The sequence below is a fragment of the Zootoca vivipara genome, chromosome 10, assembly GCF_965207765.1.
Source record: "Zootoca vivipara chromosome 10, rZooViv2.hap1.1, whole genome shotgun sequence".
NCBI lineage: Eukaryota > Metazoa > Chordata > Lepidosauria > Squamata > Lacertidae > Zootoca > Zootoca vivipara.
The window spans coordinates 62,015,911-62,028,223 of NC_142593.1; the positions used below are offsets into that span (position 1 = coordinate 62,015,911).

At 48.6% G+C, this 12,313-nt stretch overlaps 1 protein-coding gene across 3 annotated transcripts in view; it reads left to right on the forward strand.

Moving 5' to 3' along the window:
* Positions 1 to 6,171: 6,171 nt before the first annotated feature.
* RUSC2 (RUN and SH3 domain containing 2) overlaps positions 6,172 to 12,313 on the forward strand; it is a 50,885-nt gene continuing 44,743 nt past the window's right edge. The window contains exon 1 of one of the 3 annotated variants that reach the window (XM_035100756.3): positions 6,172 to 6,563. The gene's annotated coding sequence lies outside the window, so the exon portion shown is untranslated. The remainder of the gene's footprint in view (positions 6,564 to 12,313) is intronic. The other 2 variants (XM_035100752.3, XM_035100757.3) reach the window with 2 other exon arrangements.

Consider the following 12,313-nt stretch of genomic DNA (forward strand, 5'->3'; position numbering starts at 1 on the left):
TCCCGTATTGCTTTCACCTTGCATTTTATTTAATCACGATTTGAATTCCGTAGAACTGAAATGGTGTCACAAGAAATAAAAGAAGCAGTAAAAACCATTATAAACCAGTGAGGATATTCATAAATATTACTTCCTTTGTTATTTGTAATTTATTGTATTTCAATCTGAATTCCACGCAATATATAAGAAATTAAAGGAGCAATTAAAAACAAATGTGAAGATTGAAGATAATAGATGTGCTGTGTTCAACTGCAGATCCACAGGCAGTAAGAGCTGTTTGACTGTGAAACAGACTTCAGCATAAAAGAAGGGAATGTGTCTGTAGCAGCCAACCTCCTAGGAGGTTTGTAAGCAGAGGTTGGATGTCCACCTGTCAGGGATGCTTGAGCCAAGATTCCTGCATTGCGGGGGGGTTGGACTAGATGACCCTTGGGGTCCCTTCCAATGCAACAAATATGGGATTCTCCTCCCACAGGGAGCCAATTCATGGGCCACAAACTAAGATAACCCCTTAGCTGCATCACGTGCCCTCTTGCCATGCTCTGGAATTAGTTGGTGCCTCACTTACTTAATGAGGCAATGGAGAGTTTGACTTCTTGTGTGTCTTTATGCAAAATTAACACCAGGGAGATGGCAGCCCCCTCCCACTTTGTAGCCTCTTTGGTGGGGCGGGGGGGGGGGGAAGTGTCAGCAGCTCATTCTTTTGCCCTAAAATAGCCTTCCTGTCTGGCTCACCCAAAGTCTGGCAGCTCTGCCTGGAGTGTTGTTGTTGTTGTTTAGTCGTTTAGTCGTGTCCGACTCTTCGTGAACCCATGGACCATAGCACGCCAGGCACTCCGGTCTTGCACTGCCTCCCGCAGTTTGGTCAAACTCATGTTCGTAGCTTCGAGAACACTGTCCAACCATCTTGTCCTCTGTCGTCCCCGTCTCCTAGTGCCCTCCATCTTTCCCAACATCAGGGTCTTTTCCAAGGATTCTTCTCTTCTCATGAGGTGGCCAAAGTCTTGGAGCCTCAGCTTCACGATCTGTCCTTCCAGGGAGCACTCAGGGCTGATTTCCTTAAGAATGGATAGGTTTGATCTTCTTGCAGTCCATGGGACTCTCAAGAGTCTCCTCCAGCACCATAATTCAAAAGCATCAATTCTTCGGCGATCAGCCTTCTTTATGGTCCAGCTCTCACTTCCATACATCACTACTGGGAAAACCATAGCTTTAACTATACGGACCTTTGTGGGCAAGGTGATGTCTCTGCTTTTTAAGATGCTGTCTAGGTTTGTCATTGCTTTTCTCCCAAGAAGCAGGCGTCTTTTAATTTCGTGACTGCTGTCACCATCTGCAGTGATCAAGGAGCCCAAAAAAGTAAAATCTCTCACTGCCTCCATTTCTTCCCCTTCTATTTGCCAGGAGATGATGGGACCAGTGGCCATGATCTTGTTTTTTTTGATGTTGAGCTTCAGACCACATTTTGCGCTCTCCTCTTTCACCCTCATTAAAAGGTTCTTTAATTCCTCCTCGCTTTCTGCCATCAAGGTTGTCTCATCGGCATATCTGAGGTTGTTGATATTTCTTCCGGCAATCTTAATTCCGGTTTGGGATTCATCTAGTCCAGCCTTTCGCATGATGAATTCTGCATATAAGTTAAATAAGCAGGGAGACAATATACAACCTTGTCGTACTCCTTTCCCAATTTTGAACCAATCAGTTGTTCCATATCCAGTTCTAACTGTAGCTTCTTGTCCCACATAGAGATTTCTCAGGAGACAGATGAGGTGATCAGGCACTCCCATTTCTTTAAGAACTTGCCATAGTTTGCTGTGGTCAACACAGTCAAAGGCTTTTGCATAGTCAATGAAGCAGAAGTAGATGTTTTTCTGGAACTCTCTAGCTTTCTCTAGCTTTAAGAGCCCCCACTTCCAACTGCACCCCCTCGTCCCCCCCTCCCCTGGATTCTGGATATCACTGGTGCCTGGGAGTTTGGATGGCAGTCATTCTATGCTGCTCTGATACTTGATTCTGATTCTGTGATGTGAGCCACACGGCTCCCTGTTCTACTCCTGGGCCTGAGCAAGACTCACCATCAACAGTCCTGTTTTTATTTCTTGACTCAGTCCACTGCAGCTGTTCCTGAACATGCCACTTTAAGAACATGCAACTTTTTAATTAGCCCGGTCAGGTTCATTGCCGCAAGGCCAGAAGCTGATCCAACAAACACTCTTCTTAAAATAGGTTTGTTGGTAACCAACTTTGTCTTCTGTCTAGCTGTGAATTGGCTGCTATTCTTAGCTTTCGATAGTCTCTGTTGATCTTTTGGCATCCCAAATTATGTGTGGGGTGAACAGTTTTAGATATACAGTAGACTCTTTAGGATTGAAAAATTCATTTTGGTGATGCTGTACGCTGCTGCCTCGAGCTATAGAGAGGCAGGGTGAAAATGTTTTGAACAAAACACTCTTTTGCTTGCCAAAGGGTAACCTGAAATTAAGCCTGCTCCCAGTCTGATAAATGTCACAAAGGAAGCTACTCAACAGGACAGACTTAAAAACTGGGGCAGGGGCAAAGGGTGGCCTAGCCAAGCACTCCATTCAAAGGAGGCCTTCAGGCATCTGCCAGCCTGCCTCCCAATTTAATAGACCTGCAGAGTTGGAAGGGATCCCATGGGTCATCTAGTCCAACCCCCTGCAACACGCTATCTCCGTCTGGAAGAGGAGGGTGCCTGTGGGTGCAGAAGTCAAGGGGAAGGCAGGAGGAAGGACAATGCACTTTGCTTCCTCTGTGGGGGTGGGTGTGGGGTGGGGTGGGGTGGCAGCAGAGGCTCTGCCATGCCATGAGGGACTGGAAGCAGAGCATTCTTGACTTGCTCAGGGAAAAGGCACAACTCCCTAGTGTTGGAGGATCATAGAATCATAGAGTTGGAAGAGACCACAAGGGCCATCCAGTCCAACCCCCTGCCAAGCAGGAAACACCATCAAAGCATTCCTGACAGATGCCTGTCAAGCCTCTGCTTAAAGACCTCCAAAGAAGGAGACTCCACCACACTCCTTGGCAGCAAATTCCACTGCCGAACAGCTCTTACTGCCGGGAAGTTCTTCCTAGTGTTTAGGTGGAATCTTCTTTCTTGTAGTTTGAATCCATTGCTCCGTGTCCGCTTCTCTGGAGCAGCAGAAAACAACCTTCCTCCTCTATATAATATCCTTTTATATATTTGAACATGACTATCATATCACCCTAAGGCAGGCTTAGGCAGTATGTGGACCGAGAACTCCCAGAAGTGCAAGCTGGATTTCGAAAGGGCAGAGGAACCAGAGACCAAATAGCAAACATGCGCTGGATTATGGAGAAAGCTAGAGAGTTCCAGAAAAACGTCTACTTCTGCTTCATTGACTATGCAAAAGCCTTTGACTGTGTCGACCACAGCAAACTATGGCAAGTTCTTAAAGAAATGGGAGTGCCTGATCACCTCATCTGTCTCCTGAGAAATCTCTATGTGGGACAAGAAGCTACAGTTAGAACTGGATATGGAACAACTGAGTGGTTCAAAATTGGGAAAGGAGTACGACAAGGTTGTATATTGTCTCCCTGCTTATTTAACTTATATGCAGAATTCATCATGCGAAAGGCTGGACTAGATGAATCCCAAGCCGGAATTAAGATTGCCGGAAGAAATATCAACAACCTCAGATATGCAGATGACACAACCTTGATGGCAGAAAGCGAGGAGGAATTAAAGAACCTTTTAATGAGGGTGAAAGAGGAGAGCGCAAAATATGGTCTGAAGCTCAACATCAAAAAAACCAAGATCATGGCCACTGGTCCCATCACCTCCTGGCAAATAGAAGGGGAAGAAATGGAGGCAGTGAGAGATTTTACTTTCTTGGGCTCCTTGATCACTGCAGATGGTGACAGCAGTCACGAAATTAAAAGACGCCTGCTTCTTGGGAGAAAAGCAATGACAAACCTAGACAGCATCTTAAAAAGCAGAGACATCACTTTGCCGACAAAGGTCCGTATAGTTAAAGCTATGGTTTTCCCAGTAGTGATGTATGGAAGTGAGAGCTGGACCATAAAGAAGGCTGATCGCCGAAGAATTGATGCTTTTGAATTATGGTGCTGGAGGAGACTCTTGAGAGTCCCATGGACTGCTAGAAGATCAAACCTATCCATTCTTAAGGAAATCAGCCCTGAGTGCTCCCTGGAAGGACAGATCGTGAAGCTGAGGCTCCAATACTTTGGCCACCTCATGAGAAGAGAAGAATCCTTGGAAAAGACCCTGATGTTGGGAAAGATTGAGGGCACTAGGAGAAGGGGACGACAGAGGACAAGATGGTTGGACAGTGTTCTCGAAGCTACGAACATGAGTTTGACCAAACTGCGGAAGGCAGTGCAAGACAGGAGTGCCTGGCGTGCTATGGTCCATGGGGTCACGAAGAGTCGGACACGACTAAACGACTAAACAACAACAATCATATCACCCCTTAACCTTATCTTCTCCAGGCTAAACATACCCAGCTCCCCAAGCCGTTCCTCATAAGGCATCGTTTCCAGGCCTTTGACCATTTTGGTTGCCCTCTTCTGGACACGTTCCAGCTTGTCAGTATCCTTCTTGAACTGTGGTGCCCAGAACTGGACACAGTACTCTAGGTGAGGTCTGACGAGAGCAGAATACAGTGGTACAGTACTATTACTTCCCTTGATCTAGGGAATTCTAAGGTCTCATATATATAAATCATATATTCATAAATTTACAAGGCAAACACATACATAAGTATATAAACTATGTGTCTGAAATAGTACAGGAGAGCAATCCTGAAAGCATTTTGACTCTCCCAAATTGACCTCAAATGTTTCTCTGCAAGGAGGAAGGAAATGGGAAAGCCTTCCCATTGTGTTGTTGCTTACAAATCCTGTCTTAAGGGCGTTTCTGTGTATGAATAGGGTGAGCCTGTGACCTGGATTCAGGAACTGAGTATTTACCATCACAAAAGAATGGCCAGGATGCCCAGGTAAAAGCAATCAGTGACCATTATCGGGTATCCTGGCAGACATCAATGATGTATGTATGATGTTTTTTTTTTGGGGGGGGGGTTATATTTGTCTTCTAATACTGGGCTGCCTGTGGGAGCAGCTCTGCTTGATGGGCCGGGACAACACTTGGCATAAGCTGACTGGGGCCTGCAGGCCAGGCTTGTGGTTCTATGGTCGCCATGACAACCATGGTGTGGCCCAGTTCCATCCCAGCAAGAGGAAGGAAGCATTTGCTCTCCTGGCACATTTCAGCCAAGAAGAGGCTTTTTGTCTTTTCCAGCCCAAAGGCTGCCTGGGAGCCTCTCCAGATCCTCTTCCAGCATCTCTGAGGCCTCTCCAGACTCTCTGGCTCACAAGAGCATAAAAGAGCCTGCAGGATCTGGCCAATGGCCCATCTAGTCCAGCCTCCTGCTCTCGCTGCGGCCAACCAAATCCCGCGATGGGAAACATGCAATCAGGATTCAAACACAAGATCCCTCTCTCTTCCCACAGTTTCCAGCAACTGGGATTCTGAAGCAGAACTGCCTCCCATCCTGGCTTGTAGCCGAAAGGACTGGTACCCGCCCTCTTTTATGGCAAATATTTGGATGGTTTTAATAGATTTTGAGTGGTTTTTCATTTTTATCTGTAAGTTGCCTTGAGCCCTGTAATGCAATAATGCAAACACATTGGCATTTGGCAATAACAAAAGTTCCTTTAGAAACACAATTTACAAAGACTCATCATCTCGTCTCTAGAAACTTGCAATAACATGAAATAATAATTGGTGTCAATATATGATGCAAACTACTAATGATTGTCAATAGCTTTATTAATATGAAATTTAAGTGTTATAACCTGTACAATGCAATTGTAGTTAATACAACGCATTTTCATATAATATCAGTATCACCACAGTAGTCCACACTGTCCACATAATTTTTTTGGGGGGGGGGCAAGGGATTGGGGCCCTAAGCTATAGCTTGTTTAGTTTATACGCAAATCCGGCACTGGGCCAGGTGGAGAAGGAAAGGCTGATGCCATCTGACAGAAGGGCTGCAGGTGGACAGGGTGCAAATCCTTTGTTTCTGGCCTCTTGCTTCATTTCGTGGGGCGACTGTGAGCTCCGGGATATGATAGGAGCGAGGGGAAAATTCTCTCTCTCCACAGCGTGCCTAATTTTAGGAGACCCAGCAACCACGTCTCCAAAGGATTATGCAGCCAAACAAAACGGCTGGCGTTGGAAGCGCAGCCGGGCCGTCGGCTGCCTGTCTGCGCCGCGCTCCGAAGCTGCCTGCGCGCTGCCTGCAGCCGCCGGGGAGGGTCTTGTTTTGATGCTCCCCGTCGATGCGCCTCCTCGCTCGCTGCCGCCGGGGCCGGGCGAGGCTGCCGTCATCTTTCGGGCAGGCATAGCATGCATTGCTGGCATTCCAGGGCGCAGCGCTGCGCTCGCTGCCTGCCGCGCCCGCCCGCCCGCCCAGGAAAGCCATCGGAGGCTGGAGGGAGCCCATCTCGGGGCCGAATCGCGGTGGGTCGCCGGGCAGGACGGAGGTTGACGCCGGGTGAGTCAGTGGCCGTGGGGGAGCCTGGAGTCCTGGGGCGGAGGGAGGTGGCCCTTGCTTGCCTTGCTCAGCATTTCCACGGCGCTGCTGCTGCTGCCCACGTGCGCGGAGCGTGGACTAATAAGCGCAGCGAAAGGGAAGCGTCACGAGTCTCGCAGGTGAAGGCGGGCACCTTCCTACAGGATGGCATTTGGCTGTGCGCAAGGGCCCTTTACGGATCTGTATGGAGGGGGGAGGGGGAGGCCATGTTTGTTTCTCTTCTCCCCCCCCCCAACCCGCCCCCAATTAAAAAACGAGGCTGCCTTCCATTAAATGGTTTTTAAATCTTTAAAAAGTCAGCAGAACGGCGGAGGCCGTAGCGTAGTGTTTCAGGTAGGGCAGGTAGGTAGGAGCCGTTTGTTTGTTTGTTTGTCTGTCTGTCTGTCTATCTCCCACTTTTTTCTCAAAGGAGCTCAAGGTGGTGTACATGGTTCTATCTCTGTCTCTTTTTTTTTCTGTCTCTCCTTATTTAATCCCCACAAAAACCCTAGAATCATACTTGGAAGGCACTCCCAAAGGTCCTCTAGTCCATCCCCCTGCAGTGCAGGCATATCAACTAAAGCAGGGATGTCCAACAGGTGGATCGCGATCTACTGGTCGATTGTGGTGAGTCTGTGGTAGATCACAGTCGATTGCGAGATCCTTCCCCCACCCCCACCCCAAGAAAGCTCAATAACTTTGGGTCCGTAAAAAAAAAAGCTCCACAACTTTTGTCAATCCAATGGCTTGAGTGGGGATTTGAACCCTGATCTCTCCCACTGATCAGTGCACAGGCCCTCCTTCCTATGGCAAAGGAGATCCACACCAGGGATGTGCCACCCAGGAATCCTGGTAGCCGGTGCGTCCGAAGGAAGGTTTGCCGTTTTCACAGGCACTAAATATTGCGTCCTGAGCACTGGGGGAACCTGTTAGTTAGGCCAACAATAGGAGGAGGTTGTGTCACCCGAAGAGAAGTGTGGGCGATGAGCAATAAGCACATGCGCATTTGTTACCAAACAGACTTTCATGTATGATGGATTTATCAGCGGCTATGGCGCCTCTGTGTTCAGGGGCAGTCTACCTAAAGCCAGGAGCAGACTGGTAGATTTCTGAGTTTCTGGAATCCGGCAAGGAAGGGCCTCAGCTCTGTGGAAGGGGGTCCTCTTGGCAGGCAGAAGTTGCCAGGTTCCATCTCCAGCATCTTGAGGCAGCCCCTGGAAAGATTTTGGTCTGTGGACTAAACAGTTCCTCCATCTGACTCAGCAGAGCTAGTTATAGGGAGTCGGCAAGAGGAAGTGACTCAGGCCAGAGCTGGGATTGACTCAAGATGTTTTGCCCTACGAAGGGCTTAGCCCTGGAGCAGGTGAGGTCAGTACTGAGAGTGTGTTTCTGAGCAAGTGCAGAGTGCCATTTCCTCTCCGGTCTTCTGGCATGCAAGCCTGACCAGGTCTGCCTGGGAAAGTCAAGATGTGGGGTGAGTAAAGCCCAGGGCCGGATTGAGGTTTGATGATGCCCTCAGCTCCTGAAGGTAATGGGGCCCCTTATATGTCAAGCTGTCCTTTGTCAACAACAAATTGTTGCTGTTTTTTGTGTTGAATACAGTGGACACTCTGGATACGAATTTAATTTGTTCCGGGGGTCTGTGCGCACCCCGAAAATTTTGTAAGAAGAGGCGCTGCTTCTGCACACATGCACGGCATGATAGAGCGCTTCTGCGCATGTGTGCACAGCAAAACCCGGAAGTATACACTTCTGGGTTTGCCGCGTTCGCAACCCGAAAGTTATGTTACCCTAAGGTAACGTAAGCTGAGGGTCGGTCCACTGTATATGCTATATGGTAATTTATGGACCTAATAGGTATATAACCATTTGCACATAACAAAATATGTATTTTATCAAAGTAATTGTTGAACTGAAATACAATTAAGAAGTAGTATATTAATAGTGAGATACAATTAAGAAGAAGTATATATTAATAGTGAAATAATGATTAAGCTCTAACTGTATGTAGGTTTTATTGTGTTTGTTTTTTATCTTATATTTTGGAAATGTACATCCAGGGTTTTTTTTCCTTCAAATTTTTTTTGGGCCCCCAAGAGAGTGGGCTTGTTTAGCTTATATGTAAATCCGGCACTGGTAAAGCCAGAGGGACAGGCCAGAGGCCCACAACTGGAGTCCAGTGGCAAGAAAGGAGAGTCCGACTAAATTTCAGGAATAACTTTTGGAGGGTGAGAGGCATTTGACCGTGCAATGGATTCCCTCGGGAGGTGGTCGACTGCCCTTCTTTGGAGGTTTTTAAGCAGAGGTTGGCTGGCCATCTGTCATGGATGCTTTAGCTGAGATTCCTGCATTGCTGGGGGTTGGACCAGAGGACCTCTGGGGGTCCCTTCCAACTCTGCAATTCTAGGATTCTATGAAATGTCTTCCAGTTTTTGTCAGAGAGATGCAGCGATGGCTCTTCTGGCTGGCTGAGCTTTGCATGGCTCCTGCTAGTCCGGCGGGTCCAGCCAGCCACGATCACATGTGGCTGGCCTGGGAAGGCGGCCTGCTTTCACGCTGGCCGAGTTCCTCCCCTGTGCTTCTTCTGCCTGAGCTGCTCAGCTGAGTCAGAGCTTTGCAGATGTGCATCAGCTGGAGCTGGCTGGAGAGCTAGAGGCGAAAAATGGGATGCCATGGCAACGCCTTTAAGCCATGGAAACGAGGCTCATGCCATTCTTGTCTACCGGCTTCTGGCTGCTTCTACAGAGGTTGATTTGCCTTTTGGAAACTACATAACCCAGCGTGCAATGGGGCACACGCACGCATGAGCAGGGAGTGTTGTTTTGATTCCTCCAAAGCACTGCATGCTGGGCACTGTAGTTTCATCCCGCCAGGGCACCCTGCCTTAGCCTTACGCAGCCGCCTAAAGGATGTTGCTCCCCCCAAGGAAGGGAGGCTCCCTGGAGGACGGAGGGAAAGAGCAAAAAGAATGAACTGAGTCAGGGAACATTTGTCAGCCCAAAGGCTCCAATTCCCCCCTGGGCACCTTGTGGGGAGGGGGAGGGGGGTGCTGGCCTGGGGTGGTCAAGGGCAGAGGCAGAACTGGATGTGATCTTTTTCTATCTATCATCTATCTATTTCTCCCACAAAATTTATACACAGCTTGATTGTAAAAAAAAAACCAAAACAAACCCAAAGCGGTTTGCAAAAAATAAAACAAGGGAAACGTACAACAGTGTTTTAAAACATACAATACAAAGCCTGCAAGACGAAGCACTCGAGGAAACTGCAAAGCAGAGCCAGCGTGAGGTCTGGGCACCACATTCAGCCCTTGGGATGCCTGAGATTCACCAGCCCTAAGCCAGACCCTCCGCCTACCCGCTTCCCCCAAATCTTCATTACTGTTTGATCCTTACCAGAACAGGAAAGGCAAAACAAGCTGGTCATTGTCTGAGGCAATTTGGAAAGGATGCAAACTGGCAGGGCAGCGTGGGGTTAGGTGAGGTCAGGAAACAAGAACTACCGAAGCTCTGCATATAATGTTGCCTTGTTCAGGGCCTGTTCCCTCTAGAGTCCCATTCACCCAAATTGTGGGTGAGTCAAGCCTTCCTTCCCTTATTCTTCCCCACTGCTATGGGATGTTTAATGGGCCAGAAAAAGTTGGTCCTTATAGGCAGAGTTGTTCCAGTTCCTTGGCCTTGCATAATGGGCTATCCTGAGATGCAGAAGAGTTGCGAACCCACCATTATCTCTCTGTCCCTCCCAGGCACACCATCTCCCCAGCCCCCCTATCGTCTGGCAACAGACACTCGCCACACCCTCCAAGGCTCCTCTCCTCTTTGACTTCATCCTTCCGTTCAGCCTTTCCCAGCCTGCCTCGCAGACACCCGCCTCCTTTAGCTTGAATGGGGGCAGGGCAGTGTGAGAAATTTCTGGCAGGAAGAGATGTTCACAGCAGAATGGACTCCCTTGGAAGGTGGTGGAGGATTTTAAGCAGAGGTTGGGTGACTGTTTGCCAGAGATGCTTTAGTTGGGATTTCTGTATTGCAGGGGGTTGGACTAGAGGACCCTTGGGGTCCCTTCCAACTCTACCATGACTGGTGGACTAGGACCCAGAAGAGACCAGAATTCAAACCCCATATTCAGCCATGAAGCTCCCTTGCCTCTTAGCTTAATCTACCTCACAGGGTTGTTGTGGGGATCAAAGATGAAAGGGGATAAGAAAACCATGCATGGCACCCTAAGCTCCTTAGAGAAAAAGGTGGGGTATAACTGTGCCCCTGAAGGATCAGGTGCGCAGCCTGGAAGTCATTTTGGACTCTCAGCTGTCCTTGGAGGCACAGGTGAATTCTGTGTCCAGGGCAGCTGTCTACCAGCTCCATTTGGTACACAGGCTGAACCCTCCCTGCTCACATACTGTCTCGCCAGAGTGGTGCACGCTCTAGTTATCTCCTGCTTGGACTACTGCAATGCGCTCTATGTGGGGCTACCTTTGAAGGTGACCTGGAAACTACAACTAATCCAGAATGTGGCAGCTAGACTGGGGACTGGGAACGTCCACCGAGACCACATAACTCCGGTCCTGAAAGACCTACATTGGCTGCCCATACGTTTCCGAGCACAATTCAAAGTGTTGGTGCTGACCTTTAAAGCCCTAAACGGCCTCGGTCCAGTATACCTGAAGGAGCATCTCCACCCCCATTGTTCAGCCTGGACACTGAGGTCCAGCGCTGAGGGCCTTCTGGCGGTTCCCTCAGTGCGAGAAGTGAGGTTACAGGGAACCAGGCAGAGGGCCTTCTCGGTAGTGGCACCCGCCCTGTGGAATGCCCTTCCATCAGATGTCAAAGAAATAAACAACTATCTGACTTTTAGAAGACATCTGAAGGCAGCCCTGTTTAGGGAAGCTTTTAACATTTGATGAATCATTGTATTTTAATATTCTGCTGGAACCCACCCGGAGTGGCTGGGGAAACCCAGCCAGATGGGCGGGGTATACATACATACATACATACATACATACATACATACATACATACATACATCATACATACATAGGATAGAAATGCCCTCTTTCTCTCCATCCTGCCGGTTAGCAAATGGAAAGGCCTTGGGCAACAACAGAGCAGCTTGGCTTGTGTGATGGAAACCTGGCAGGGTGGTGGGGGGGAGGGGGTGTTCAGGGTCTCCTTGAGAGGCAGTAGGAGCAGGGCCCTGGGACCTCTTCGGGTGCCTCTCCCTGGCCATGGGCAAGTCCAGCAGTCAGCGGATTTGGGGATTTGAGGACAGGGATTCTGTTTGGGTAGCATCCACCCTGCTCCCAAAGGGATTCCCTACCTCAGCTCCCCAAACCTTGTGGTCTGGAGGGGTTTTCCGTCCTCTGGAGCCTTCAGGGCACCCAGGAACCTGTCTCAGATAAGGTTTCCAGCCAACACATGCAGCGGGACGTGCTTTAGCCCTGGACTTTAGGGGGTTTGATTATTACTATGACTAGTCTAAATATGTTTTTAATAAAATATTTCCCATAAGTAACAAAAGCACATTCTGCATCTCCGGTTTCAAATCATAGAGTCCTTCATATAGGTCAGTTACTGTCTGTTTGAGACATTTTTGTTATAGGCAATGTGGGGTTGTGGGGAAAAGAGAGGCGAGGAGAAGGGAGGAAATAGAGAAAGAGAAAAAGAAAGAAGGAAAAGAAAATAGGGGGTGATTTGTGATTTCTCCAGATTGCTTTTGATTGGGGGGGCTGTTTAAAT